The 26,386-nt window shown below is 38.4% G+C and overlaps 1 long non-coding RNA gene and 1 pseudogene across 1 annotated transcript in view; one reads left to right on the top strand and one right to left on the bottom strand.

Moving 5' to 3' along the window:
• Nucleotides 1-4,152: 4,152 nt before the first annotated feature.
• The window catches only part of LOC109492324, a 47,848-nt gene continuing 25,614 nt past the window's right edge, over nt 4,153-26,386 (top strand). The window contains exon 1 of the long non-coding RNA XR_002146165.2: nt 4,153-4,285. This is a non-coding gene — a long non-coding RNA (uncharacterized LOC109492324). The remainder of the gene's footprint in view (nt 4,286-26,386) is intronic.
• On the bottom strand, nt 15,130-15,185 carry LOC111556889 (annotated as a pseudogene).

Genomic DNA, 26,386 nt, shown 5'->3' with positions numbered 1-26,386 from the left:
GATATCGTAAGTAAAAGAAACTCATCTGATGGTGGTAGTAGGGAGGAAAAAGGAAGAGAAGGGAATGAAGAGGGAAGAGAGAGCAAGGTGGGGGGGGAGGGAGAGAAAAAATAGAAAGAACTGGAATGGGCTAGAACAGAAAAGAACAGAACGGAACACAGGGAGGCTGAAGGAAGGAGAAGTTGTTAGATTATCACAGAGGCTTAGGAAGGGATCAATAAGGGATTGACATAAGGTAGGGTGATGGCAGAGGGACGGAATGGAGGAAACAGTGCAAGAAATAATGCACGTGACACACTGATTTAGTCAGAAGCCAAGAGAGATGAAAAGTATGAGGAAAGTTTGATGTTTGAAGGAGACAAAATGTGAAATTGAGTGATCACAAGGGCTTCCATGGAGCATTAACAGGAGAGTCATATATCAATTTCCAGGCAACAGTGAAAAACAAAATAAGGATGCAGGCAAAGGAGAAGGGAAAAAATCTAAGGCAACAAATAGGCATAGTACCGCACAATGTCTAGTACACAGAAAGTGCTTACTATATGTTTTTTCAAAGGACAAATATATAAAGGGGAGCAGAGGACAGAATATTTTCTAGGGTCTCCTTTCAAGGAACGGAAAAGGAAGGCCCAGAACTGGAGATAAAAATGCAATGATCAGAAGACCCAAATACATAATTGTAAGTTTCAAAGAGACTGTAGGGGATAGAGTATTGATACGATGGAAGTTGAAGAGAGACTATTAGAAGTTACATATCGCTGGGACAGCAGCTCTACTAGGAAAGTAGGCTAAACCATTTTTAAATGGTTGCAGAAAGAAGTGAGAAAACCAAGGTAGGGGGGAAAGAGTGAGTGTCAACCATTCCTGATAAAGAATGGAAGAACTTAGGGTACAAAGATAACTTGTATTTCCTGGGGCTCATTATTATTATTTTTTAAAGGATAGGGAGATATAACAATATCTGTGTCAAAAGAATAGGTATTGCTAGATAGGGACAGGGAAAAATGAACAGAGGGAGGAGAGTTGAATTGCTATAACAAAGCCCAGGAGAAGGCAGAAGGGAATAAAATAATGAGAAGTAGAAGCATGGTCGTCAGAAAGGAGGAGAGCTAAGGTGGGGGATGTTTAGAAGCACAGGGAGACACCAAAGTTACAAGAGACCTGGGAGAGTCAGGAATGCCTGAGGTTAAACTCCTCACTAAAAATGCAGGATGGGTTATTGGCTGAGAATGCTGGTGTAGAGCAAGTTCTAAATGTGTGTAGAGTCGCAGAAAGAAACTCATGGAGAAGTCCAACTCTTTCCAGGCAGCAGTGAAGATAAAATGAAGGCTGATAGTAAGAGAGACATCGGGCATTCGGGTAGCAGGGTTTTGAAACACGTATGTATAACACCCTGCATTTGAGATAAGAAAGACGAAATATAAAAGGCTACCCCGGTCCATGAGTGATCTTCCTGCTAATGATCCCAAAGCTTAGCAGCTTCAAATGTCACACTATTTTGGCCCGGCTCAACTAGACGTTCCACTCAAGTGTCTTAGAGGCTGCAATAGAGGTATTGACTGGGCTGTAGTCATCTCAAAGCTTGACTGGGGAAAGTTTTACTCCTAAACTTCTGTGGTTGTTTGCAGGATTTAGCTGCTCCCTGGCTGTTTTAATGCCCTCTGTTCTTCACTGGGTGCTGGCCAAAGACTGCCCTCATTTCCTTATCATGCTGGTCTCAAACACTGTGACAGTTTGTTTCATCAAAGCGTGTAGTCTAAGAAGACAATAGAAGCGATTTAGGCAGCAAGACAGAAGTCACAAGCTTTTGCTGTCTAGCCATGGAAGTGACATTCCATCAAATTTCTCTTACTCCATTGACTAAAACGAGTCACTAGGTCCAGCCCACACTCAAAGATAGGCACTAGACCAGGGTGTGGATACAGGAGGCAAGATCCACTTGGGATCATCCTAGTGTCTGGTTATTAGGGTAGGATTATACTAAATATGACTTTGTAAGTATTTTTAAAACTATCCAAGTTGATTTCTTAAATAGTTTCTAATTCTGTTTGTTTTTTTTTTTTTTTTTAATTATGCTTCTGCTAAGAATTTAAAGCAAATTAAGTCTCTGGGGATATATATATATATATATATATATATATATATATATATATATATATCTTTGAAACTAGGCTGGCATAGGTGTAAATATCAGGAGGGAAGAAAGATGGATAAATAGGAAGGGAGAAAAAGCAAGGAAGCAAGGAAAAGAAACAATTAAAATAGAGCCATTATGTGAAGATGGGATTTAGAGTCTGATGCTGTTACTGCTATAAGACTCAGGTAGTCGCTATGTGAATGGAGATGCAGGAAGTCGTGAATGTTGGAGCTCTTGGATATCATCTGGGTGGTCAGGATGGATGCTAGTGTTGTTGACTATAATGATAACATGCATGGAAAGTCTACTTTTCCCAGGCACTGTAGTAAGTGTTTCATATAACAATTATGGAGATGATGAAGATGATGATAATGATCATGATGGCGATGGGGTAGGGGGGAGGGTGGTGGTGGTGATGCCATTCATCAATCAATTCGTTTGTTCCAGGCTCTGCGTTAAATAATTTACATACATGTCTTGATTCACCCTCATAATAACACTATGGTAATATTATGTCCACTTCACATATCAGAAATTAGGAATTCTAAAGTTTAAGTAACCTGCCCGAGGTCACAAAGCTAACAAGCAGCACAGAAATAATAGTAATCTGGAAAGGGGTACTATGGAACCTGTTTGCGTTTTTGACTGCTTTGCTACAAAGCTCAAATTGTTGGAAATTGGGTGGGAAGCCTGAAGTCAGTAAGGAAGTAAGCGTGTGAACCTAGAAGGGTATAATTTTTTAAAATGTTTAATGTTCATTTATTTTTGAGAGAGAGAAAGACAGAGTGTGAGTGGGGTAGGGGCAGAGAGAGGGAGACACAGCATCTGAAGCAGGCTCTAGGTTCTGAGCTGTCAGCACAGAGCCGGGCTCAGGACTCAAACTCATGAACCAAAAGATCATGACCTGAGTTGAAGTTGGATGCTTAACTGACTGAGCCACCTAGGCACTCTAGAAGGGTATAATTTTAAAGAGATGATATGGGAAAGATGAGTACATTGTGGAAGATTAAGAGAGGCAAAGCTCTGAAGGTCTGATAAATGATTGTATTAGTTTTTAAAAAGAAGAGGAAGAGAAAGATGATGGTGAATAAGAAACAAAGGAGAATGGTGGCATTATTTTTTTTTTATTATTCATTTAATCCAATTTTAACAGCTTAGGAAGGATGGGAAAATACAAGATTTTATCGGGAGGGAGAGAAAAAATCTTGCAGGCCATTGTAAATTAGGGATGGAGATTACAGTGTTACAATATTCCAGAAAATGCCTTTTGTGAGATTTTTCATGGTGATAATTTGATCATGAGCTCGCGAGGTCCCTAAGAGGACTCTTTGCCCAAGAACTTAACAGGTCTTGGTTAAATTTTTAGAAATAAGAACAACATAACAAAAAGACCATACCAGGTTTTGCTCTCATGATGCTTATCATCTGAAGTTTAGGGTGACCTTTCAAACCTGGGTATTTTAAATGACCTGTAATAATTTCCTGGGATAATCAGCATAGACTTAGACTGTTGTGAACAAACTATAATTTTTGCTCATCCTCCTAATGAAGAAAATAGTCAATAAGCAGACAAAAATAAATAAGTATGTAATTACAAGTTTCTGAGTCCTTTAATAGAAACAAAATTTACTTGCATAGGGTGATCAGGGAAGGATTCTTTTTGGAGGTCACATTAAACAACTATCTAAAGGATAAAAGGGAAATATTCATGTGAAGAGGGAATAGCATCACGTTTTCATACGACCTGATCTGGGAAAGAACTCTGCCTGTCCAAGGAACTGAAAGGGTGCTATGTGTCTGACGGCCCCAATGAGGGAAAGGCATGAGAGAGGCTGGACATAAAGAGACAACCAGTAGGTCAAACAGGATTTTTATTTTAAGTGCAATAGGAAGTCACTGAGATGGTTAACTAATCTAATGAGATAATCCAATTTATGTTAATATGTGTGGGTGGGGGCTGGGAGCTGTCTTGTGAAAGTATTTAGCAGGGGGGCAAAAGTGGCAGCAAAGACTGAGACAAATGGACAGAATGAATGTACGACCTAGAGATAAAACAATCAGCTATGCTGACGGCCAAATGTAAGGAGTGTGGTGACCACTTCTGAGCTGGAGAAGACTTTCAGACAAAAAGCCATCAAAATATGAAAGGTAAGAGCAATTGATTCCAGTTTTTAAGACTTAACTCAGTCCCTCTCCTCTTTTCCTTGAAAACGTCCACATTATCAGAGTTCTTTAGTGGAAAGCAAGAGAAATGGATTCAGAATGGCTTGGGTAAAAGCGATAGATGGAAAAGCTAATGGGGATTCAGAGTCAAGGAGAAGTTGGAGATCCAGGTTTGGAAATAAGCAGAAACCAAGGTACCTGACGAGGCAGGAAAGACAAGTGACTAATTCGGGCCACCATTTTCAGGGTTTCTGAACCTCTGTGCAAGAAATTGAATCCAGGAAGGGAGTATCTGACTGGCTCAGTTTGTGTCATCTGCCCCTTCGTTCACCAGACTATAACCAAATGGAAAAGTTAATTTCTTATATGAAGTGCAGAAAGCAGTCATTAGGCAGCCAGACCAGCATCTGACATGTGCACAGGGAGCTATTGAGAGAAGAGACTTAAAACTGGATATGGAGAGGGGCACCTGAGTGGCTCAGTTGGTTAAGTGTCTGACATTGGCTCAGGTCACCATCTCACGGTTGGTGAGTTCGAGCCCTGCATCAGAGCTCTGCACTGACAGTGTGGAGCCTGCTTAGGATTCTCTCTCTCCCTCTCTCTCTGCCTCTCTCTCTCAATAAATAAATAAATTAATGAACTTAAAAAAAACCTGGATATGGAAAAAGGGGAACCCTCATGCACTGTTGATGGGAATGCAAACAGGTGCAGTCACTGTGGAAAACAGTATGGAGGTTCTTCAAAAAGTTAAAAGTAGAATTACCATATGGTCCAGTAATTCCCCTACTGGTGTTTATCCAAAGAAAATGAAAACACTAATTCAAAAAGATATATATGCACCCCTAAGTTTATTGCAGCATTACTTGCAAGAGACAAGATATGGAAGCAATCCAAGTGTTCATCAATAGAATTATTGAACAAAATTGCACAGAATTGTTGAATCCCTACAGTGTATACCCAAAACTAACAGAACACTGTATTTTAACTATGCTGGAATTTTAGAAATAAATTAATTTTTAAAAACCTGGAATACCCCCCCCCAAAAAAAACCTGAAATACCCAATGGTCCAGGAGTAATCAGGCATCCACTCAGCCACTTGGGAAAATCTGCGATGGGGGGAGGGGGTGGGTAGTAAAACGGTTCCTGAATTATACTCAGGAAGGTAACAAGTACAGGGCCAAACTCCTGCTTTCCTGGATGGAAAGGAGAAGAGTCATTTCTACAAACCACTTTCCCCCACCCTGATATAAAAATAGCATAATTGCTCGCATTTTTATCAGCCATATTTAATTTCCTTTTTGGTCTGCATTTGGTGATAATCCAGGGGAATTAGTGAACCTGGGTCCTCTTCACTACACTGGGCTGATTTAGCTAATGATCTGTTAATGAGTTGTTAATCACTTATTCAAATTGGGAGGGTTGGGTGACTGAGCAGGTGTTAAACCTGGAGGAAGAATCTGCAGCAGAAAACCCTTCAATTTTCATTTCACCGGGAGCAGGCTCTACCTTGCTCTCCCTTCACTTTTGTGGTGTGTGTGTGTGTGTGTGTGTGTGTGTGTGTGTGTGTTTCTCCCGCATTCTGGCAAGGTCTTGAACAAATTTGGCTCTTGATGTGCCCTGAAGGGCTGATAGCCAGGGTGTCCGGGTCTTGAATGTCCTACCTTGGTTGCTGATGCAGCTAGGAACGCTAGTTTAGCGGCATTTTGGCTACACCAATTGGAAAGCCACTGAGCTTCAGAAAACTAATAATTGATTCATCTCTCAGTAAGTGTTCTGGCAGCAACAAACTATAAAATTCTAAATAACCGTATGGAACTATACAGTATATGAAGATACTGTCACAGGCATGATCGCGTTTCATCATAAATAGCAGCCCTGTGACATGAGGTGAGAAAGCATTTCCCACACGATATGATGATGAGGAAGGTTAAGAACCTGTTTCCAAGGTCACTTAACTTGAAAGTAACAGAACTGGATTTTAATTCCAGGTGTGACTGACTCCAAATCTTATTTACTGAACCATGTTGCCTCTTCTAGAATCTAAAGTAAACAACTTAAAAGATATGGAATTGATACCATATGCTTCACGCATGAAACACGTATCCTGCTCCTACACTGGTGTTATTAAATGACAGACAGGAGAAAACGTCCTTCAGAACCCCATGGAGAATTGGTTACCATTCTTAGTCTCCATTCCAGATCTTCCAGATTTGAGAGTAGGTCCCACGCATCTGTATTTTACACACTCCCCAAGCAGTGTTTGTGCACACTAACGTTTGGGAATTTTAGTCCCTCGCTGATCGCTTTACCCATTACCATAGCCAACACATTTAATAAGATTAATGACCTAGTCTCTCAGACTAGAGTATATTAGAAGCATACATTAGAAGATGGAATGGAAAAGAAAATGAAAGGCTTTTTGAGGTGAGCACACATATCAGGAGGGGTGATATTTGACAAACTCCTACTGAGAAATAAGAAAGAAACACTAAAATGTAAGCACAGCCCTGTATTTGTGACAGTAAAGTACAATAATGGAAGCTAATTATGACCATCCTGTCTCAAAGGGAAAACAAAAAACAAAAAACAAAAAAAAAAAGTTTAAATCATATTCAGTATCTTTTCTCTGTGAATACCAGGAAAGACACCATAAATGTTTAAAAATTTTTGTGACAGAACTGTAAACAAAAACTTATTTTGATACTTGTAGAGTTGACATTTATCTTTAAGAGTTCCCTGAAGTAAGGGGGTGCCTGAGTGGCTCAGTTGGTTAAGTCTCCGACTTCAGATCATGATCTCACAGCTCTGTGAGTTCAAGCCCCGCATGGGGCTCTGTGCTGACAGCTCGGGGCCTGGAGCCTGTTTCAGATTCTGTGTGTCCCTCTCTTTCTGTCCTTCCCCTACTCATGCTTTGTCTCTCTCTCAAAAACAAATAAACATTTTTAAAAAATTTTTAAAAAAAGAGTTCCCTGAAGAAGAACATTTTACTCTAAGTTAAAATACCAGATTTCACTTCTTACCCTGACAACTAATTTTGTAACATGGGCAGGCTTTTTCACCTCTATTTTCTTAACTTCAGCTTTCTCACAACTGTGAAATGCCCTAAGTTTTGAGGATAAAATCAAACAGTGGCTGTGAAAGCCCTGTGTATATGGAAAAGCATTGTATAGATGTTAGGTATTTTAAGCATCTGAAAAATCCCCACACCGTCTTTATTCCTGCATGGTTCCAGATTAATAGGGCATCATTGTATTCTACTAGTTAGCTAGAGCAGGGATGCAGGAAGGACTTGTCTCTTAAATAAATATAAATATGAGTCCAGTGAAACAATTTATCAGAATATTTATGTTCCTAGTTTCTGTTCCTAGTTCAAACGAGTGACCATAGGCAAAGAATCCGTTCACTTAATATAAGCTTTCTTATCTTCAGAAGAGGATTGGAAGTCCTACTGATTGTATATCAAAAAGCATGTCATAAGAGTAGTGGAGAATCTCTTGGAAAATGGAATTTTCTGGACATTCTTAGTCTCTAAATGCAAACTAGGCATATTATAAGGCATGGAACAGCATTTTCGTTGAAGTGTCTGATTGCCAGAGCTGGTAGGTAACCCAGAAACCACACATGATTACTTCTTTTATCATTGAACATAGAAATTCTAAAGCAATCATTCCATTGACAAGTTTTACAGAAAAATTTCAGAGTCGGGTTAATTTGGGGAGATTCAAATAAGAATGATTACTTGCTGCTGTTATTGGTTATTTGTCTGCTTTTCTCTTTGGTTTTGTGATGTGTGTGTGCATGTGCATGTGTGTGTGCGTGTGTGTGTGTGTGTGTGTGTGTTGTGCTTTTCCTGAGTCAATATTTCCTCAAATCAATGGCCTGAAAGGAATCTAAATAAGGCAGAGTTTTTCAAAGATGAGCAATATATTTAAACCTATTTTTCTGCTGAGATCTATGTTTTCTCATTTCCTAGAGAAAAAGGAATGTTTGAGACCTACTGACCAGAAAGTTTTGTTTAAAAAAAAAAAAACAGAAATTTTTAAATCAAAGGAAATATGGGCAAAGCTGTCACTCCAACAAGATGTGGTAGTTTTTCTTTCTTTTTTTTTTTCTTAACTCCTTGTTGGCAGATAAAATCGAAGGGAACAAAAGATCCACATTTTCCAGAACATACTAGGAGTTTACAAATGCCTGCTTGATACTCATTTGCCAGGTAATTTACTTTAGGGTTTTGAGATACCAACTAGTTGTGTTTTATTTTTTCCCCAGAACCAGGAGGGAAATTCTATTTTTTTTTTTTTGTAATCATACCAGCCAATAATACTCACATGAAATCATCTTGAGAATTTCTTTAATATACTACTAGTTTGAGTATTTTATCCCAGTCAACGAAACAAAATTTGCTGTTTCATTTCTTTTCAGGATCGTTGATTCTTATTTAAGACGTAAGACTCAAAATCCAACATGATTCACCTAAACTCCCAAACCAGGACAGCTTAAAACATGTAAAGAGGCTTTGTTAAAGGTCATTTAGATTTCTTCTAAATTGGGGAAAATTCTGCCAATCCCCATCCTTTAAAGATAAATGTGTTCATTATACTACTTGGAGAAAGGGATGTGATAAAATAAATGGAAGTTATTAAAGAAAAAGGGATGGGCTGCAGTTGAGACAACTGTTTGTTTTGCCACAACCAAATTCATTTCCAGAAAGAAAAGTCCTTATCAATTTCTAGGGAATGGTTTGTTCTGTCACCGTGGATGCAGTGTTAGTGTTCTTTACGGCTCTCTCAGAGCCAGTGCAGTGACACCCATGTAAATAAAGGAGAAGAGAAGGCTTAATCATGCCTGTCACTGGCCAGTTATTAACATTTTCCAACAAGGGCATTAGAAGACAAATTCTGAGAGGTCAATTTGTATTTCAAGAGTGGAGCCAAAAGAGAGAACGCTTACTTGAGAACAGCGTGCTTGTGGCAAGAGCAGGTGTGTGAAGTCCACTTCAATTTGGCAAGCCTTTATTAAGCATCTTTTAGGTCACAGACATCATCATTCAAGGAGTTTATTGTCTAGTAGAGAAAACTGTTAAGGAAACACATAAATGCAACAAACATTTGTCAAAGCAATTTTAATAGACATATATACAAGATACAAAGGAGAGATTGATTAACACTTTCTGAAAAATTAAATTCAGGGAAAGCCTTGAGTTGGAGGCATGGCTGTAAGGGAGACAAAAATGTCTGACACCAGAGGTGGAAGAAAAGCTCCAGGTAGAGATCATACATGAGCAAAGGCTTGGACGTGTCCAATACCATGGCAAGTTCTAGAAAACATGGTTCCGTATGAATGGAGCCTAATGTTCCTGGGGGAAGAAGAGATTTGGGAGACAAGCAGAACTATATGAAACAACTTCACATTGGGAAGCCACTGAATGGGTATTTTGAATAACAATTAGATGATTAGGAAGCTTTTTAGAGATTGGGTTAAATGTGATCATGATTGGAGACCTGGAGATGCTAGGAAAATTTGGGAAGATCTAAGAGTGAGAGATGTGATGTTCTAAATCAAGGTGGTAGAGGTAAAATCAAATACAAAAATGGTGATGCAGGTCAGAGAAAGTTTATTCTAGAGTTTCTGGGTCTTGGTGTTGTTTTGATATAGGATACGTGACTTATTGGATGTAGGCGTGATACCCAGCTATTTCAAAGTGACCACTAGTTCAAATCTATCATGCCCTTCTGTCTGTCTGTCCTCCACTGTATCATCATAACAAGTTCTGTGTCATCCCCTACTCCTTTCTCAGTCTGCCATACCAGAACATTTTTCTGTGCCCTCTGGAACCGTCAATCCTGCTGTCTTTGCGGTATATGTGGATGTTCACTCGAAAATCCATTCTGAAGTATAGGTACCGTGGTTCAGTTCATTTTGTCATTATTTGTGCACTTTTTAAATACTTTCCTCAAATGGTAGATAATTATTTTCTCACATCTGTTTTAATTCTAGAAAAAGAAGAGCTCGTGCTGTCCTTCTGGTTCTCTGTGACTTCTTACTGCTCTTCCTGTTAAATTTAAACCATCTCCTTTGAGGTTTCTGCCCTCTGACTACACCATTCTCTAAATAGCATGATCTGTTGTTTTCCAATTTGTCCCTCTTCAGTCTTTAAATAGTCAGCCCCATGAATTTTCAGTCATTAAAAATTCTTCCCCACTCTCTTTGTAGCCAACCCAAACTCTCAAAATTCTCAAAATGGGAGCATCAACTCTCATTACTTCAAATTCTATAAGGATAATTCATTGAACAACCTTGGTTCACATCCTTAGGTTCTTCATCTCCAAACGACCCATTCTAACCCTTTCAAGTTTATTCCTTGAACTTGGTTATATGTAGATTGCTTCACATTCCAAAATCTCTATCAGTCACCCTCTCTTCTAAACAGAATTTTTTTCTTCCGCCTTGTTTACCAAAATTTTCTTGCTTTAACCTTCCAGGTGCCTCCACTCACTCTTCCCTTCTGATCTTTAGAATCCAGAATCCATCTCTTAAATAACACTGTCGATAAAGCATAACATCATTTCCCCCTCAGTGTTGTGCCTCATCCCCCTTTCAAACCTCCAATATTGAATGAACCTGGACAAATATATCTTCCATGCCTGCACCTGAGTTGCTGAGCACAGATTTATTTATTTATTTATTTATTCATTCATTTATGTCTTTAAATTTTTTTTTTTGAGAGAGAGAGAGAGAAAGAGAGAGAACAAGCCTGGGAGTGGCAGAGAGAGAGGGAGAGACAAATCCCAAGTAGGCTACACTCTGCCAACGTAGAGCCCCACACGGGGCTCGAACTCACACACTGTGAGATCATGATCTGAGCTAAAACCAAGAGTCAGATGTTTAACCAACTGAGCCACCCAGGCCCCGCTGAGCACATATTTAAAAACAAAAGAAAACAAAGCACCCAAAAAGACAGGCTGTCTCTAGTATAACTCCATTGTCTTCAAACTAAGATGAGTATACTATATTGACTGGCAAGTCTACGGTTTCTCTAGTCCACTCCCTCTCTCCCTCTTGCTACCCCTGCTTTAAAGAGAAATAGAAGTAGGGCACCTGGGTGGCTCAGTCGGTTGGGTATCCTACTCTTAATTTATGCTCAGGTCATGAGCTCATTGTCGTGAGGTGGAGGTCCAGGTGGGGCTCTGTGCTGGGCATGGAGCCTGCTTACGATTCTCTCTCTCTTTCTCTCTCTTTCTCTCTCTCTCTCTCTCTCTAAAAAAAAAAACAAAACAAAACAAAACAAAAACTCACTCTTTAAAAAAACAGAAAAATAGAAGTTATCATCTAGAAACTTTTTTCATATTCCCCTTCCCAGGCATAAAAATCTTCCATTGTTTATACTCTCCCTCTCTTCCTCTTCTGTTACAACAAAGGGCTTGTTCCTGCAAAATGTAATTTCCATTCCACTTATTATGACTTTTTGAGGAATTTAACACTGCTTTAACCCTTCTTTCTGTAATGGTTAAATGTCCCCTTCAATTAGATTCTTCCACAAACTTTTAGTTAAGCTAATTTGATCTCAACAAAGAGAAACAAAGTAACATAAAACAAAACCCTCCCTTGACCCCCAACAATTACCTCCAGCTAAACTGTTATCTTTATCTTCCTCTTGACAAACCTATCAAAGAGATGTCTGTATCCTCAATTGTCAAGCCACTTCCATTTGACTCTAATGGTAACACCCAACCCTTCACTGAAACAGCTTTTGCGAGGAAAACCAGTGACCTTCAAATTGTTAATCTAAAGAGTAATTCTCAGTCGTCTTAATTGACAGTGGCTTTAATATATGAAACACCATCTTGAACTCCTGTGAAACCAGTGCTGGATTTTCACTATAGCTGCTTATTTCTGTCTCCTGTGCATACTAAGCCTACTCTCCCAGGACAGAAAATGTTGCAGTTGCCAAGACTGTCATAGTCCTACTTCTTTTAAGCTGTTTTGTATCTCTAGCCAAGAAATCAGCAAGAAGTTAATATCAGCAGAAAGTTAATATTTCAGGATTTGTGGACCATATATTCTGTTGTAACTATTCAATTCTGTTTTTGTAAAGTGAAAGCAGACATAGACAATATGTAAATTAATAGGTGTGGCTGTGTTCTAATAAAACTGTATTTACGAAATCAGCCAGTAGAATGGATTTGTCCCATGGAATTTGCCAGTCTTCTGGTCTAGATAATCTCTTCCATATCTGTGGTTTTAACTGCTAGTTAGAGATGAATCAAAAACTTGTATGTCCATGACCTCCCCTCAAAGTTCCAAATGACTTTTGACATTTGCACTGAACTTTGGACTCAACAAGCGTTCTTATGATTAAAACTAAAGTCCTTTCAATGGTCCACAAATACTACAAATATGGACCCACACTCATTAATTTTAAATATGATGCCTATTATTCTCCCACTCCACTCCAGTCATATGGCTTCTTTGCTGTTCCTTGGATATGAGCATGCCCAGCAGGCTTCTGCTCCAGGGTCTTGGTCCTGGCTATTCCTTCTATTTGAATACTCCACTCCTGGATATCCACATGACTGGCTAATTCACCTCCTTCATATCTTTGCTGAAGTGTTACTTTCTCAATGAAGACTACAGCAAACGTCGTATTTAAAATAACATCTTCAACATTTTGACAGCTTCAATCTCCCTTTAGCTGCCCTACTACTCTTTCCATAGCATTCACTTTCCAAAACACTGTATGCTTTACTTATTTATTGCATTAGTTTCATATTAGTTGCTTCCTCTTACAAGAATATAAACTCCTGGAAGGTGGTGATGGTTTGTCTATCTTATTCTGATTTATCCCAAGAGCATAGAGAAGTGCTTGAAACCTAGTCCAACTCAATAAATACAAGAAGAAAAAATAAATAAATGAAAATATCTAAAGCTGTACTCATAGTGCTTAAAATTAATCTTTAAGTAAAACCAAAATCTTAGCTTCCACGTGCTATTTTGTCATATCTAACACTCTATCCAGTCTTGTTACAATTGACCTTCTTTCGGTTTCTAAACTGCACCATGATCCCTCACTCCCTAGAGCCTTTGATGCTCCCTCTGCTTGGAATGCCATTTCACTTTGCCCAACTAACATCTACATCTCTTGTAGCCCCAACTCAATCAATACTCTCTTCAAACTTCCCTGACTTTCCTAAGTCAACTAACATTATATGTTTTCAAGGTGCACATTTATTTTTGGGACTTCTTTATTATTGTATATTTCCTCCACAGAGATTATAAACTCCACGAGGACAAAAATGTTATCTTTCTATCTCTATCTCTGTCTCCATCTCTCTCTCTCTCTCTCTCTCACACACACACACACACACACACACACACAATCTAAGCAGTTAGCACAGTGGTTAGCACTTACAGTGTGAGGGGGAAAAGGAGAAAGCAAATGCTGGATTTTACTCTTGAATGAGATGAGTGATGTTATCTACAACTAAGTTAAGGAGAATAGACAAGGTAAAGCATTTGAGTTTTAATTTGTCAACTTAGAGATGGTTATACACTGGATAATTTCTTTTTTGGCTATGTAGCATTGGAACTTGGGAGAGGCCAAATCCATGAATAGAGACTTGAGAATCATCATCGTATTGGATTGGATGAGATTCCCTGATCACACTGGACTGAATGAGAAAAAAGTCAGGGAATAAGACCCTGATGGGTTCCCTTCTGTAGGAATGGCAGACGCGGATGCCTCAACCAGAGGACTGAGAAGTAGAAGAAGAGGAGACAGAGCAGAGGCTGTTAGCAAGGTAATGGTGAAAGGAAATGTACTAGGCGAAGGAAGGATATGTCAATATTGTGAAATGGTACGAATTATTTTAATAACGCCTCCCAAACGCAAGAGATCGTTCAGTAAAATAGTATAAAGGATGGTAAGAACAACACTGACCATTTATTGAAAATGTCACCATGCATTTGGTACTCAGCTGGCAATACTGTCCTGAGCCTTGGGAGGGAAGTATTTTCTTCCTATGTTTTTCAGATGAGGACAAGAAGGGATTAAAAGTTTAGGTAACTGTCTTTCACACACTAATCACACAGTCATAAATGGAGTGCTGAGAACTCAAACCCAGATCTCTATAACACCAGTAGCTATGTTTTTAACACTTAAAACAGGTTTTCCCAAATGTCACGTATCTCTCTGTCTCCGTTACTATTTTTACCTAAAACGTTCCACCATCTACCATGTTTACCATTATTTCTCTAATATTTTTCATCCAATTTTTTTTTTACTGTGGATTAGACTCATGTCCGAGGGTTTTATTTTGCATAAAGAAGAACACTTACCGATTATACTTTATTAAATGCTCAATTAATTACATGCATATCTAATAAACATTAAACAAGTTTATTTAGAAATAGATGGATATATATTGTTAATAAAGTTTTCTTAAACAAGTTAAGCCATATTTACAAATTTAGTATATCTAAGTCTTTTAAATATTTCAAACACCTTAAAGAGCAGTACAACACAAATAGAGTTACTATCTATAGTATCTGGAGAAAGTGCTGTACTCAATCTAAAACCCATTTTAAATTGTTGGTACCATGCATTTGGTTCATTTTGTCATTGTTTGTACACTTGTTTTTATACTTGCCTATACTTATAGTCAGATGATACCATCCTAAGGCTATTCTCAAACTTATTCAGATATTTTCCGAAAGTCATAGTTATTTTCGACAAAAAGGATAAATGATAGCATCTCAGACCAGTCAAGGTTACGGGTTCTGGGTTATACATTAATAGATTCTTGGCCAGGTGCAACATGTAGCTGTTTTTTCCTCTCCACAGAAATCTCTAGTAAAAGGCAACAGATTTATATGATCTGAAGAGAACCAGAGTATGTAGTTGCTTTTTCTGAATGTAACCCAAACTTGAGCTACGTAACATCAGATTCAGCTCCCTTTTTATGTCTTGACTTCACTAGGTATATTGATAAAGCTGTTGGGGCCCATGCCTTTTAGTTAGCTTTAAATATTTTGCCAACTGGGACTTTTACCTAGAATAATATTCTCTTAGAGTCATGTTTACCTGGCGTTATGTGGCTGTCTTGTTACCGTATTATATTTAACTGCCATTATTCACCATCACAACACGTTTACCAATTTTGCTACCATTGTTAAAAAAATAAGCCTTACAAGCATCTTTTTTAAATTAGCAGTGTCAGTTGGAGGTATATGTGCTAGGATAAACAGAATCAATTGCATACTTAGTCTGCTTTGAAGGAGCATAGGGGGTATTATCTTGAAACAAACTAAACTTTGGCAGTAAATGGTAATTTGGTTATTTACCACCAAACCCTTTTCAAACTGATAAGCTACCAGGATAAGTATGATCAGTTTTATGGATAAGTTTTTTTAATGAGTACAGTTCCCAATTTGTCTAGAACTCTCTGGATTACTTCAAGTATTCTGTATCTACCAAAATCTATTTACACAGAAAAAGGCAAACAAGTATCTATGCTTTGCAACTATGTATTTTGAAGATCATATAAAATGCCCACATACAATAGCATTTGTTCAGTAATTAAACCGCTAAAATTAAAATTTCTCTGTTTTACCTTCTTTTGTGTGAAAACTTCCTAACCTTTCAAAACTTTTGTAATTAACCATAACTTTCATCCACTTTAATATTCAAATGACTATAACCTTCCCAGTAGAGCTCCTTTGAGCCAACTTCTTTGTTCTTTATTACTGCCCTTGACAGTCTTAAAAATGTCCTTGCCTTCTGTCAATAATAGTCATTTCTAGCACTATGCTGATTTTTTTCTTGACTCAAATTATTTTCCTTGGAAGTCTTAGTTCTTTTTTAGTGGAGAATATTGGAGACCAAATCTGAAATGAACTAGAAATGCTAGACATGAACATGACTGTTGGTATGGGCAAAAGTGTGATGGCTACTCTTTGTCCACGTTTTGACTCAGAGGTGAAAAAAAATATATTTCCTTTTAGGAATCATTCATTACCTTTCTTTATCTCTTATTTCCTCAAGTTAACATGAAGTGTTGATGTTCCCTACTTCTGTAAGAGCTATGATTTTCATCACTACTAAGTCTTTCTACAGTCGAAACATATAGTTTCAATTCATTTACTTTTAAAAAGGAAACTTTAGGGTGCCTGGGTGGCTCAGTCAGTTGCGTGTGTGACTCTTGATTTCAGCTCAAGTCATGACCCCAAGGTTGTGGGATGGAGTCCAACAGCGGGCTCCAGACTGAGCAAAGCTTGCTTGAGGTTCTCTCTCTCCCTCTGCTCCTCTCCCCCACTCGTGCTCTCTGTCTCTCTCTCTCAATAAAAAAAAAAAGAAAAAAAAAAGAAAGAAAGGAAGGAAGAGAAAAAGAAAGAAAAGAAAGAAAAAGAAAAAGGAAACTTTATGTCAGTACTTTAAATCACTACCAGTATAATCTGCCCTATGTTAAAAAAAAAATCCTAAAAATAAGAGCCCAGCAATGCACCCTGGCAGCACACGCGCACGATGCACACACACACACACACACACACACACTCTCAATCAAAATTACAGTGGGGACAATAATGTTTTGAGGATCTTTGAGGACCCACTTTCCAGCGAAACAATCATAATTGCTTAAAATTATTTTAGAAACAACCATTTAAAGTCTCTGGAAATTGTAAGGTTATGCAGCAAATGAGGAATCATTTATTCAAGACAGTCTACTAAATTTTGGTAAAAACAGTGAGATTTTCTGCCACTTGAGCCATAACATGTTACTCGGCTCCCCCAGCCCAGCTGAGCATGATGGAAGCCCCACTTAATGGAGATATGGCCAAGAAGATAGAGCTGTCCATCAGCTTCCCATCAAGCACCATAGTACTTCCTGGGAGGGGCAGGTAATAGGCATTTGTCATTCCTCCCAGCTGCATGTTGCAGAAGCTACGTTCCAGGTAAGTATAGCTGAGAGAGGTCAGTAACTCCCTTTCTTCATGCATGCCCCACTGATAGAGTGGAAGTAAGACCACCTGAGAACACTGGAACCCTGTCCCTCCTCACCCCAGTTTGCTTATGAGAAGATCCTATACAGGAGAGAAAAGCCAAGAAGACCCAGAAGCTATTGCTGGCACCCATCTCTTTGAGTATAAAACAGAATATCTCTATGAGAGAAGCAGGCCACTGTCCCCATCTCACTTCTACATCAGTGGTTTAAAGATTTTGCCCAGGAAGAGAGTCAGGTAAAAAAAAAAAAGAAAAGAAAAAACAGAGAATTATCCTCAAAGGAACAAATAGTTATTTGAAACAGAGTACTGATAGGGGAATTCGAGCCTCAAAAACGGTTGAGATTTTGATGGCAAGCAATTAAGAAAAGGTTGGTAGCTTCATGAGAGCAATAAGAGAAATTGTGGTCCAGCTAGTTTACCAGAGAGAACCAGGGAAAGAAAAAGCTATGAAGAGATCTCCCAAAGTTAGAACTAACCTCAAAGATTGACTTCAAAAGCTATTCCTGCTCAGGGTTCCAAACTGAATTGAATAAGACAGTGAAACAATTTATGCCCTTGGGTATTGTCAAAACCAATAGAACAATTAACCAGCAATTAGGGCAGTTTAAAGCTGGATGTAATGCCAACAGAGGCAGAAAGCTTATAATGGAAAGACACTGAGGGGGCCCTGCTAAAACCACTGTCATCACAAGGTGACTGTGTGCATGCCCAAGGCAGTGCCCTCTGTGGAGTGGCCGCAGAGACCTCACACTGGGGGAGAAACGTACTTCAATAAAATAGTCAGTGGAGCCAGGTCACTGAGAAAATAAACAAGCAAACAATGAGCAGCAGAAAGCTCTGTGAGAGAGGATAATTATCTAGAGTTGCTAAATGGTCGAAAATGTTAAGTTTTCAACAAAATGACTACAAGACATGCAAACATATAGGAAAGTGTGACTGTAATTAAAAAAAAAGGAGGCAACAAAAATTGCCTTTGATTCAGAAAGGGACTCAGAGGTTGGACTTGATAAAGACTTAAAATCAGTAAACTTGAAGATACATTAATAGACCATATGCAGTCTGAAACATTGAGAGAAAAAGAAAAATTGACAAAGCCACAAAGAAATGTGTGTTACTAGTAAGTGCAACAAGATATTTGTAATGGCACTAGCAGATGTAGAGAAGACGGCTGCAGAAAAAAAATATTGAATATATATTTCAAAAAACAATGGCAGAACACATCTCAAGTTTGATTAAAGTTGTTGATCTACACATCCAAGAAGCTCAAGAAGATTAAGGCAGAATAAATGCAAAGAGATCCACACCCCAATGCTTAATAGCAAAAATATTGACACAAAAAGAAATCTTTAAAACAGCAAGAAAAAAAATCTTGCCATGCACAGGAGACCATCAATAAGATTAAGGTCTTACTTCCTGTCAGAAGCAGTGGAGGCCAGGAGGCAGTTAATGACATATTCAAAGTGCTGTCACTAAGAACCAGAAAAACAATCCTTAAAAAGAAAAACAAAGTAAAAACTTTCCCAGCTAAACAAAATTTGAAAGAGTATATTGCAAGCACACCCATTTTATAAGAAATACAAAGTTTTTAAGGCTGACAGCATCATTTTACTACGAAGGACATACCCAAGAAAATAATTTGAACACACATAAAAAACCCACAAATGTGACCACAAATTCACCTATGTTCACACATTTGATAACTCAGATGACATGGACCAATTCTTAGAAAGATACAACCTGTCAAAGCACACACAAGAAGAAACAGACAATCTGAATAGGCCAATATCTATTTAAAATTTTGAAAAAAATAATCCATAACAGAAATGTCCAAAACAGAAAGCAGCAAATTCTGATGGGTTCATGGTTAATTCTGTCACAAATTTAAGAAAGTCATACCAATTCTCTATGATCTCTTTCAGAGGACAGGAGCAGAAGGAATGTTTCCTAATTCATTCTATGAGGCCAGCATTACCCCAATCCCCAAATCAGACAAAGACATTATAATAAATAAAACTATATACTAATATCTCTCATAAATATAGATATGAAATTCTTAGTAAAATACTAGCAAATAAAAACCAACAATGTATGAAAAGAATTATATACCATAACCAAATGGGATTTATCTCAGGCATGCAAGGCTGGTTCAACATTCAAAAATCAATGTATAAAATCCATTAGATTAACAAGTTGAAAAAAAATCACATGATTTTATCAATAGTTGTGGAAAAAGCATTCCACAAAATCCAACACCTATTTATGGTAAAAACTCTTAGTAAACTAGAAATTGTGAGAAATTTCCTCAACCTCATGAAGAACATCTATAAAAAGACCATAGCTATCAACATACTTAATAGTGAAAAACTCAAAGTTTTCCTTCTAAGACTAGGTAAAATGCAAGGATGTCCCACTACACCACTCCTTTCCAACATCATACTGGAAGTCCTAGCTAATGCAATAAGAGAAGAAGAAAATAAACAGTATACAGATTGGGAAGAAAGAAATAAAACTGTTTTTGTTTGCAGAATACATATTTATTTATGTATAAAATCCAACTGAATCAACAAAAAAGCCTGCTGGAACCAATAAGCAATTATATTAGGTTGCAGGACTCAAGTTTAATATACAAAAGTCAATCATTTTCCTATAAACCAGCAATGGACAAGTGGAACTTTAAATTAAAAACATAATACTATTTATGTTAGCACCCCCCTATGAGATAACTTAGGTAAAAATCTAGCAATATGGTACATTGTCAATGAGGAAGATAGCAAAAGTCTGATAAACAAAATCAAGGAATAACTAAATAAATGGAGAGATATTTGATGTCATGAAGAGGAAGACTCAACATGATCCAGCTGTCAATTCTTCCCAACTTCATCTATAGATTCAGTGCAATCCCAGTCAAAATGTTGTGAATATCAACAAGATGATTCTAAAATTTATGTGGAGAGACAAAAGACCCAGAATAGTCAATGCAATATCGATGTAGAAGAACAAAGTAGAAAGACTCACACTCTCTGACTTCAAGATTTATTTTATTTTTTTTATTATGAAATTTATTGTCAAATTGGTTTCCATACAACACCCAGTGCTCATCCCAACAGGTGCCCTCCTCAATGCCCATCACCCACCCACCCCTCCCTCCCACCCCCTATCAACCCTCAGTTAAACGGGCACCCTCTTGCACTGTTGGTGGGAATGTAAACTGTTGCAGCCGCTCTGGAAAACAGTGTGGAGGTTCCTCAAAAAATTAAAAAGAGACCTACCCAATGACCCAGCAGTAGCACTGCTAGGAATTTACCCAAGGGATACAGGAGTGCTGATGCATAGGGGCACTTGTACCCCAATGTTTACAGCAGCACTCTCAACAATAGCCAAATTATGCAAAGAACCTAAATGTCCATCAACTGATGAATGGATAAAGAAATTGTGGTTTATATACACAATGGAGTACTACGTGGCAATGAGAAAGAATGAAATACGGCCTTTTGTAGCAACATGGATGGAACTGGAGAGTGTGATGCTAAGTGAAATAAGTCATACAGAGAAGGACAGATTCCATATGTGTTCACTCCTATGTGAATCCTGAGAAACTTAACAGAAGACCCTGGGGGAGGGGAAGAAAAAAAAAAAGATGGAGAGGGAGAGAGCCAAACCATAAGAGACTCTTAAAAACTTCAAGACTTATTTTATTTTATTTTTTTTCAATATATGAAATCTATTGTCACATTGGTTTCCATACAACACCCAAGACTCATCCCAACAGGTGCCCTCCTCAGTGCCCATCACCCACCCTCCCCTCCCTCCCACCCCCTATCAACCCTCAGTTTGTTCTCAGTTTTTGAGAGTCTCTTATGCTTTGGCTCTCTCCCACTCTAACCTCTTTTTTTTTTTCTTTTTTTTTTCCTTTTTTCCCCCTTCCCCTCTCCCATGGTTCAAGACTTATTTTAAAGCTACAGTTACCAAGACACTGTGGTACTGGCAAAAGAATAGAGAGCCCAGAAATAAACTCACATAAATATAGTCAACTGATCTTTTTTTTTTTTAATTTTTTTTTCAACGTTTATTTATTTTTGGGACAGAGAGAGACAGAGCATGAACGGGGGAGGGGCAGAGAGAGAGGGAGACACAGAATCAGAAACAGGCTCCAGGCTCTGAGCCATCAGCCCAGAGCCTGATGCGGGGCTCGAACTCACGGACCTCGAGATCGTGACCTGGCTGAAGTCCGACGCTTAACCGACTGTGCCACCCAGGCGCCCCTGTCAACTGATCTTTGACAAAGGAGCAAAGGCAATACAAAAGAGTAAGATAGTCTTTTCAACAAACAATGCTGATTAATCTGGATATTTACGTGGAAAAAAAATCTAGACATAAACCTTACATTCTTCACAAAAAATTAATTCAAAATGGATCCCAGATCTAAATGTAAAGTATAATACTATGAAACATCTAGAAGATAACACAGGAGAAAACCTAGATGACCTTGGGTATGACAATGACTTTTTAGATAAAAACACCGAAGGCACCATTCATGAAAGAAATAATTGATAAGCTAGACTTCATTAAAATTAAAAACCTCTCTGTGAAAGATAATGTTAAGAGAATGAGCAGACCAGCCAAGGGCTGGAAGAAAGTATTTGCAAAGGACACATCTGATGAAAGACTATTATCCAAAATCTACAGAGAAGTCTTAAAACTTAACTATAAGAAAGCAAGCAACCCAAATAAAAAGTGGAAAGATATTAACAGACACCCCACCAAAGAAGATATACAGATGACAAATAAGAAAAGATGCTCTATATCATATGTCATCAGGAAATGCAAATTAAAACAACCACACTAAATTATAGTGAAGATGTGATACAAGAACTCTCATTCATTACTGTGGGAATGCCAAATGGTTCCCTACTTTGGAAGACAATTTGGCAGTTTCTTATAAAACTAGCCTGACTCTTCATATGATCCAGGAATTGTGTTCCTCGATATTTACCTAAAACTCAAGATTTCTGTTGGCACAAAAATACACATACCAATATTTACAACAGCTTTATTCATAATTATGAAAACTTGAAAGCAACCAAAATGTCCTTCAGTAGGTGAATGGATAAACTGTGGCACATTAAGACAATGGAATAGTATCCAGCACTAGAAAGAAATGAGCTGTTAAGTCATAAAAAGACATGAAGGAATCTTAAATGAATATTAGTGAATGAAGCCAACCTCAGGAGGCTACATATTGTATGATTCTAACTACACGTCATTCTGAAAAAAGCAAAATTAGGGAGACAATAAACAGTTCAGTGGTTGCTGGGGTTGGTGTGTGAATGGGTAGGAAATAGAACACAGAGGATACTTAGGCCAGTAAAAATACTCTGTATGATGTTATAATAACGGACGTACATTATTATACATTTGTCCAAATCCATGGAATACACAACACCAAGAGTGAACCCTAAAGTAAACTATAGACTTTGAGCGATTATAATGTGTCTGTGTAGGTTCATCCTTGGTAAAAAGAAATATACCATTTTGGAGAGTGATGTTGATAATGGGGGATGCTATTCATGAAAAGGAACTTAAAAGGATATTATTAAGAAACTGAAGGGGCAACCCACAGAAAGAGAGAAAAATTTACAAATTATACATGTTCCGAGGGTCTAGTATCCAGAATAAATAATTCTTACAATTCAATAATAAAAAGACAACTCAACTGAAAATGGGAAAAAAAAAGATCTGAATGGATAGATCTACAAAGAAGATATACAAATAGCTAATAAGCACACACAAAAAAACATCAACATAATTTGCCCCTATGGAAATGAAAATCAAAACCATCATGAAATACCAATTCATCACTTCTTTTGTAATCAAAAATAGAGATAATAAAAAGTGTTGTCAGGGTGATGGCTGCCCAGCTCTGTGTAAATACCAAAATTCATTGGATTGTGCACTTAAAATGGATGAACTTTGTTATGTGAATTCTATTTCAATAAAGCTGTTTTTTTAAAAAACACCCACCTGGGTGGCTCTGACGATTGGGCATCAGACTTCAGCTCAAAGCGTGATCTCACACTTTATGGGTGAGAGCCCCATGTTAGGCTTTGGGCTGACAAAATATAAACATTACAAATATTGACAAAAATAAACATTAAAAAAATGCTTGGGGACTGTAATTTTTATGAGAATGTAGGGGTTTTTGTTGTTGTTGGTTATGTGTTTTTGAGGTAGAGAGTGCCAGTGGGGGCAGAGAAGGGGACAGAGGATCCCAAGCAGGCTCCACGCTGACAGCAGTGAGCCTGATGCCGGGCTTGAACCCAAGAACCCTGAAACCATGACCTGAGCCGAAGTCCTGATGCTCAACTGATTGAGCCACCCAGGTGTCCCTTATGAGAATGTAGTTTTATAAGAATATGGATAAGAGATCTTCAACTCAGCCTGGAGGTCCAGGATTTGGGGGAAGACAGCCTCTGGGCAACAGTTCTTGGATTTTAAAAGGAGTCATCTGGCCAACCAGAGAAAGAGAGAGAAAAGGCCTGGAGTGGGGGTGGGGGATGGGGGGCCAAGTGTAAAGAAAGAGAGAGATCATGTTGTGGTGGAGTATTCCATAGGAAAACTACAAATTCAGAGGTAACATGAACTCAGATGAAGCTTGCAAAGTAAGCAAAGGTCATAATACAGAGGGCTTTTTAATGCCAAGTTAAGATGTTCTAACTTAATTCTATGCCCGTTGTAAAACCATTGATGGACTTTTGATAAAAGACATAATGATGATGATGATGATGATGATGACGACGATGAAATTTGCATCTTCTGCACTGGGCAGTTGGATTCTTCAAGAAAAAAAGAAGCAGAATGGGAAGGATGAAACTGAAGGTGGTGACCACAGCTGAGATATAGACAAGAAATGATGACAGCAGGACATAGACCAAGGGGGATGGAGTTGAAGAGCAGTAGAGGAGGGAGCAGGTTGGAGGAAGACTGAGGAGGTTAGCAAAAGGTGTTATGTCTGCTAGGTTTGTGATATTGCTTGCAAGGGGAAAGTAAGAAGAGAGAAGAATCCAGGCCCAGGCCCAAATTGCCAACAGAATCATCCAGTAATATCTGAACCAACAAGTGAGCTAGGGAACACAGGAGGAAGACTGTGTTTCGAAAATGCTGTGCGATGTTTGCTGTTGAAAATCAGTTATGTGCCTTTTTCATCTAGAAGATCCAACATATACTACACTGCAAAGCAAATAGCTGATGGGACATATTGCAATAGATCCAGATTCCCAAACCGAGTGTGCAAGAGCTCAAGTTCCTGCTGAGCCAATTCCCCTAAAGCCAAAAAGGAAATAGCCAGTGTTTGGGGCAAATGTGAGAAATAGCTGAACACTCTACTGGTTTCTAAGCCTGCCTGGTCCTTCTACAAAATGAGGTCCCTGCCAAAGTTCATGGGGACAGGACTGGGGAGGGGAGGATGCTATTGGGGTGGAAAAATAGGAATGCTTTGCAGAATTTTGATTTAGAGCCTCAGCTGTAAATGCCCGTTGTTTCACTAACTTCATTTTGCTAATGCAAGAACAGCTTTTGCAGTAATAACATATTTCAGTGTGAATGTCTTTTTAATAATCCTTAATTTGAGTCCTAATTCCCTTGATAGCCACTTTGAGGAGACAACCGCATTCCAAAAGTAACATCGCATGAGCGCATTTGAGAAAAGACTAGCCATATGTGCACACACACACAAAATCATAAAGTGGGTACACGTATTTTAATTCATTATCATATTTCTTAAATGTCATCAAAGGAAGACCCCGAGCCCTGTAATAAGCAACTGTTCAGAATTTCATGGGCATCAGCAATTAACAGCCCGTACCTTATCACCAGTCAGAATTTGTGCAGGACGGAGATAGAAGACAGAGATGCTGTGATAAAAAGAGCAATAGCAGAGAAAGACAAAAGAGATGAATAGAGAAAGAAGCACAACTTCTAATGTAACCACAGAAGCCAGGGCAAGTGCACAGCTATGGGGACAGCTGAATATATTTTATCATGGGATCTGATATAATTTAGCAACATTTTTTTTTATCCAGTGGAGAGAGCCAACAAGCTAAGTCGGATCAATGAGTTGACACTGATGGGTCCAGAGTAACAAAGCTGCCAAGAAAACATTAATGCCAACAAAGAAATATGTGTGTGCCCTCACCTCTCCCCTCCTGAGCCCTTGGTAGAATACATTTATTTTTGTGTTAAAGAAAATTGCTCACAGTAGCACCCCTACTCCTGATCCATTCCCAGCTGTTCTATTCTTCCCACCTGCAGTCATTCTTAACTCTTGCTCTGAGAACAGTTTCGTGAGACCAGCTTTGAAATTTGGACCAGGAGTCTCAGAGAGGCTTAGACACCATAAAAGAAATACCAGCAACACCATATGTTTATACAACATACTTCACCTAGCCTGCCTGGAGGGAAGAATTAATTAACAAAGGGGAAACCAAATATCAGATTCATTATTCTTCCACCTCCACAGTCCAGACCAAGTCAAGTCTCCTTGTTATCAGGGTTTTTTGTTTGATTATCATCCTACATTCCTCCTTTATTGTACTTATCAAAATGTTCTTGAATAATTAATTGTGTAAGTATTTTTTGTTGTCTGTTTCCCTGACTGTGAACTCCAGGAGAATAGGGACTGTGTTTGTTCACCAATCCCTTCCCCGAATCTCATGAACACTCAGTAAATATGTGTTTAGTGGTTGAAGGAGGAAGCTAGGAAGAGGGAGGAAGGAAAAAGGCAAAAGGAGAACAGGTAAGACAAAAGGAAATGTCAACTCTTGGTTACTCATGAGCTGAGTATATAGCTAAACATTTCGCAGGCATTTTGGTTCTATATGTTTAATAAGCATTTGGGCCATGTGACCCCACCAGAGTTTTACTCATACGTAAGAGGTCTTACAATTTATGATCCAGGTTGCATTTGCCACAAGATATGCCTGCTACTGGCCTGCCATTTCTTTGTCCATTACTATGAACAGAGAAGGCAAGATCAGCTCTACAATTTATGAAATTTCTGTCTCAAGACCCAACAACGCACACATATTTGA

This window comes from Felis catus, chromosome D1 (assembly GCF_018350175.1).
Source record: "Felis catus isolate Fca126 chromosome D1, F.catus_Fca126_mat1.0, whole genome shotgun sequence".
Lineage (NCBI taxonomy): Eukaryota > Metazoa > Chordata > Mammalia > Carnivora > Felidae > Felis > Felis catus.
Note: the sequence above shows the minus strand (reverse complement) of the source record. Positions and strands in the feature narration are given on the sequence as shown.